This window comes from Anopheles coustani, chromosome 3 (genome assembly GCF_943734705.1).
Source record: "Anopheles coustani chromosome 3, idAnoCousDA_361_x.2, whole genome shotgun sequence".
Lineage (NCBI taxonomy): Eukaryota > Metazoa > Arthropoda > Insecta > Diptera > Culicidae > Anopheles > Anopheles coustani.
In genome coordinates, this window is record NC_071288.1 from 3,846,677 (window position 1) to 3,852,395 (window position 5,719).

The window sequence follows — 5,719 nt, forward strand, 5'->3', positions numbered from 1 at the left end:
CGTTGATGACGAGCGGCGTTGTTTACGAACGAATGCGCCGTGTTCGACTCAATCCGAAAACGCAATCATGAACCACGGGCGCATTACGTGCGTCTTTTGATGCAATACGATGAAAAAATTAAGCCACGTTGATATGCATTCACGGCGCCGACCCACGAGGCTCTCGCACACAGTGAAGAGTGGACGCGCACGCACCCTCTTTTAATTGCGGCACCATAACACAACATCACCATCTTTTGAGCCCGTCGTCGTCGTCGTCGTCGCTGGTTCCAACCCGCATGGTATGTGCGATGGCTACCAACACCACTTTACGAGTGCCTACCACGGCACCAATGCAACACCGTGCCCGCGGTTCCCCAGGAGAAGCAAACTCACTCGTGGCAAAAACCGCTAGCTGGTTGTACGATTTCGGGCCACTATACTGGCCGAGACCGAGCGTGTGCACGTTCGGTTCCAACCGACGGTTGGAAAAGAAAAAATACTACACTGTTGCACAGCGTAGCACAGTGTGGAGTGCATGCAATGCTGCTTTCCCCTCACAGGGAGCCTCGGTTCCCACTCTGCGTTGAAACTGTCCACCCAACAACGAGTTCAAGCTCCATTCGCCACCATTCGCACCACTCGTTCTAGTCATAATGCGAGCAATAAATAAGCCCCTGAAAGTGCGCAAAACAAGCGATCTCGACTGGCTGTCAGCTGAAGGATCGATGATAAACGTAAAGAGGGAAGGAGAAGGAATGAACGCATGAGGAACCGAAAGGGAGGAAACGGGAAAGCAATGAAGCGATAATGCTGTGGTATGTCACTCCGGGCGACATTTGTTTGTCTGAACAAAACCAAGCATTTGCTTGTCAAGCGGAATTTTATCAATATTTAAAACAAAACGCTCATAGTGATTTGGTTTTCGCTTTATTGTGTTTTCACATTACTTCATTTGAAATCATGCCAATGTCGTGGAACACATTCGCAATCTTGGCTACAGTGGTTAATAATTTCGTTTCGCATATTAAATATTTATTTTCCACTGATAAGAACCAACAGGACAAATAGAGTGAACCGACGAAAAAAGGAAAGGTCGGTCGCGATTAACCTCTAGTAAAATGTATTAGCCTCTAGATTCGTGAAGAACATTCTGAACCCAGGGGGCAGTAATCGTTCGGTGAGTTTGGTAAATCGATAAAAATCAAGAAAGGGATGTTCGATCGATACGGCAAACGTCCGTAATAATAAAAGTAATTTAAAAAAATAAATAACTGATAGTCAATTCCACATTGATTCGGCTTGCATTTATCATTTATGCTTTTTTCTATTGCTTTCGGTGTGTAAATCGATAGATTGAATTCAACAACCGAACATTTATTGTATATTTCCGATAAAGCAAAATATTCACTAGAGGGAACTGTAACAAACGCGACAAAACCAAGAACACTGCTCACATGCCTCCATTATGATAGAAATATCAGTTATTGTGATGCATTTTTGACTTATTCAATAGTTATTTCTTAAAAGTTGATTTTGCTTTCACCTGGACAACTTATTTTTCCTGTAAATTGTACCTTCGGCATGCGAACCCCTCTGTCGAATAGCGACAACTGATTGATTATTGATAGGTGTTTAATAAATAATAAAGTGCATTGCAAACTGCACACTTTGCATCACAGGCCACAAAAAACGACTTGAAACACAGGGCGAAAGCATACAAAAGCGCAGGTGTGCATGTATGTTGACAGAACCACGTACACCAGACTCCATGCGGGAAAGCGTGAAAAGTTGCCATCGCAAGATCGTGGGATGGGTTCGGCCGCCACCTTCGTCGTCGTCGTGCAGTAGGTTTGTTGTTGTTTCCTTTTCGCTTCCCGATTTTCCACCAACCCATCATTCATTCGTCATCGTGGAGCCGCCGGACGACGCGTTTTGATGAAACGTGCAGGCTGGCGGCGGGAAAATGGAACTGGTAAATGTGCGCACATGCTATTGATTTTTCCGAATCCCCAAACGGAGAACCGCATGGTCCCGGTGCGATGGGTCAGTTGATAGGTTTCTTTTCAAATTATCTTGCCACTTGTCGAATTAACTCCTTTTGTATCGAGTTTTCCCCTTTGGTAGCGCTTTTTGACGAGTTTGAGCTTACGCGGCCAGTTTTGCTAGGGACAATTTCAACAACGCATACACAAATAAACAGTACACTGTTTCACGCTTGAAATTGGAAATTAAATTGAATTCAAAAGAATGATTCTCATGACCTTAAAAACTATTATAATAATAATTCAATAATAGGATTCAAACAAACGAGTCGAAAAATTTAAACACAAAGATGAAAAAACTTATCGTTTTCTTTTGTATACCGAGCTTTAATATTTCTGTGCACAAAACAAAAATTCAACATAGATGCCTTTTTTTCACCACGTCCTTGCACGTGATGTTCTATACTTCTCGTTGTCCGATTCTCCTTTCTACGTTTGTTATTTTACTTTCTTTGAAACCATAGACTGGAAACGGATAATTTTTCCAGTCTTTCCTTTTTTAAAATTATGTCTAGCGGAACAGAGAAAAACAAACGAATGAAACAATACCACCGTAGGATGTCCCAGGACAAGTTTTGCTGACATTGCTTCGGGAAGTAGCCTTCCCTTATCCACACAGGTTGAGAAATTAATGCTTATTTTGCTGGCCCATTCTACAGCTAGCTTTTCACGTGCAATGCAATTGCAAATGAAGATAAAGATGTTCCTTATTATTTGTTGTTTGGTTTCATTTTCAGTTTGTTAAAACACAAAAGAACATCGTATGTCAGTATTACATTTGAAAGATGTTTTAAACAAATGGCAAAACTCCCCCAAATACGAATCCTATAGGAGTTAAAATGTTACATTCGACACAACATTTCTGGCAGTTACATAGGATCGGGATTGAGGTTAACTCCTAGTTCCCAGATTCATATTTTCCCTTCCACATTCCTCACATGGATGACATTCATTATGTCCGAATGCCTAAGCAACCTAGAGCCACTAAAACCCGGACAGGATTCATTACTTGATTAGAGACGAAAGTAATCGTGATTAATAATATCGGCCATCATCGGTCGTATGACTGTGCGTGGCATACGATGGAGAGCCGTTCGCTAACATGCTCACGGACCTACATTACGAACGTACACAGGTTGACGGCGTATGTTATGCAGCTTTCGAGGCAACCCGGACAGTATCCGGGTGGGACGGGGAAAATGCAAGTCTCATGCTCATAAATCATCACAATTCAACTACCGTTCGGGGTGGGTAACGCCGTCACTGGTCGTTGGTGTAGGCTTCAATGATGATGTTCCTCCATGAGATGAAACTTCCATTGCGAAGTGAGAAGCTTTCGCAAAATGGTGAATGTTTCTTCTACGCGGGCAGTTTGTTGGTAACATTTTACCAGTGACTACCATGATTACTCGTATGTCAGTTTGTTGTTATCTCGCTTTTTATGGAAAGTTTGTGTGGTGTAGTTTGAGAATATTTTCCAGAGTTACAGTCTCAACTTTTATTACAGTAACATGGCATACCGCATAAGAGACATACATTTCTATCACCGGACCCAAAGATTCTAATGGGTACCGGAAGCGAGGAGGGGCAGCTTGTGCTTAAACTGTCAACGCGTCATTTATTGGCCCGCTTTTCGTTTCGAGAATTCGTTGTGCGGACGGAGGGTTTTGCGGGCGAAATGAGTGCGCCATCGAAAGCGGGGAGGAGTCCACGGTCTGCGTAAGCCCATAAACGTCGAAACGGAATGAATATGTCCACACGCGTAAGCTTCGATTAGCACAGCCGTAGCGAAAATGTGTTAATGTACGGACTGGGGGAAAGACGACGAAACAATGAGACAACGGTGGCGTGTCGCGGGATATTAACGAAACAAAGCCGCGATTCGTTCCCCGTACATGCGTCCACTTGACCTAGCAGGCCCATGCTGTTTAGCATTTGGCCACAAGTCGAGTTCTGTCGCATCGTTCTCCTTTTGACGACGGAACGTTCTAAAAACACACGCCTTCGGCCTTTCATGCGATACTTCCCGTTTTGGGGGGCGAACTTTGGGGAGCATAAATTGGCTACCATTTTGTGGTTGTGTTGTTTTGAACCCTGTCCTGCCAATTCCCTGGCTACCTCAAGTGGCGCTGGTTTTGGGGTCTATGCAGTGCTAGACATCAAAGCTTCGAAATTTGCTTCCTTCTGCGATTTATTCACATTCGATGAATCTTTTAAGCCTTCTTCTGTCTAACCGACAAACATCGGCCAGTGTAGCTGTTGGAATCACATATCCCAAAGAGGACCAACTTTTCCCCCAGTGCTTTTAGAAATCTGTTCGACTGGCCAACGCTGTTTGAAGCGTTTGAAACGATGGAAACCATTCGGAGAGCGCTAATATGTTCACTTTTGCTCTCAGTTTGACCAGCTTGCTCTCGTTCCGTTCGACTAGCGGTTGGGGCCACCGCCTCGTGAGTTGTCTCACTTTGTCCTACGTTCATTGGTTTGCGATGCAAAGTATTTTATTTTCATTTCAAGTATTAGGTTTCAAACGGAAAGAAAGAGAAAGCGATGATGAGAAAAGGGACGCAAACAGCGCGGAAGAGTGAAAGAAAGACATGCCACCAGCACCGTGCGGCAGAGAAAACAATTTATTTTATGAGCTTTTTGGCTTCGCTGAGCCATTTAATATGCTTTATCTGTTTCAACACCGATTCTACCCCCCCCTTCCCTGTGTGATACGTTTTTTTTCTGTTGATCTCCAACGATGGAGTCCACTAACCACGCTTAACTCCATCATTTTGTCACAGTCTTCCCTAGCGTTCCGCTTTTCTTCCTGTAGTTGTTATTTCTTTTCATCATGCTCTACGTTTTACTGTTTTTCCATTGGGTGTGTTTTCCTTATGCGCTCCGCGATCGTGACACGATGGCCCCTAACGGTTTTTCGTGGAGGCACTTGGTAACACCAGAAACATGGAAAAAGTAACCAGAAACATATCTTTGGGGGATTGATTCATTGCCCTATACCTAAGCCATGGTTTTTCAACCATTTCATTAATTTCCCTTGAGTCGATTGCAGCGTAGAAAGGTCATTCGATGCGCCATCTTCTAATTGATTTGTTTTATGCATATTACATAGTGGATTCATGTAACAAATTATAATTTACATCTTCAACGGCGCATGACGCTATGATATTTTCATTATCAAGTTATAATTGTTTAATAACTTCTTTGCAATCCCAAGGAGAGCGTTTAAAACTGTGAACAAAACAACAAAATTAGCCTCGAACGCAATCGCGCTTTGCCCATCGCTTTGAAATGGTCCCTTTGGTAGACAACCTGTGTATTAACTTCATTACACTTTTTAAAGAACCACACCCCTCCCTCACCCCTCCCACATAATCACTTCTCTCCACCCTAAGACCGTTTTTCAATCTAGTGGAGGCGTTTCGGGCGCGACATGTTGATGTTTACCGTCCAAACAATCGGTGACAGCTTCACAGCAGTAGCTTGCAAGCTGCTACGGTCCAACCGTCGCGTGCGCAAATCGACGGCGCTATTTGGGAATTAGAATAGAAGCTGTATTGAATTACAAATCCCGTCAAACTAGATTGGTACGGTATTAGTAAACCCATCTTCACAAGTCCTCGATAGTATAGTGGTCAGTATCCCCGCCTGTCACGCGGGAGACCGGGGTTCGATTCCCCGTCGGGGAG

General features: G+C 43.7%; 1 non-coding gene across 1 annotated transcript; it reads left to right on the forward strand.

The window, feature by feature from the left end:
• Window positions 1–5,647: 5,647 nt before the first annotated feature.
• Window positions 5,648–5,719, forward strand: Trnad-guc (transfer RNA aspartic acid (anticodon GUC)). Its single transcript has one exon. It is a non-coding gene; the product is annotated as a tRNA-Asp (tRNA).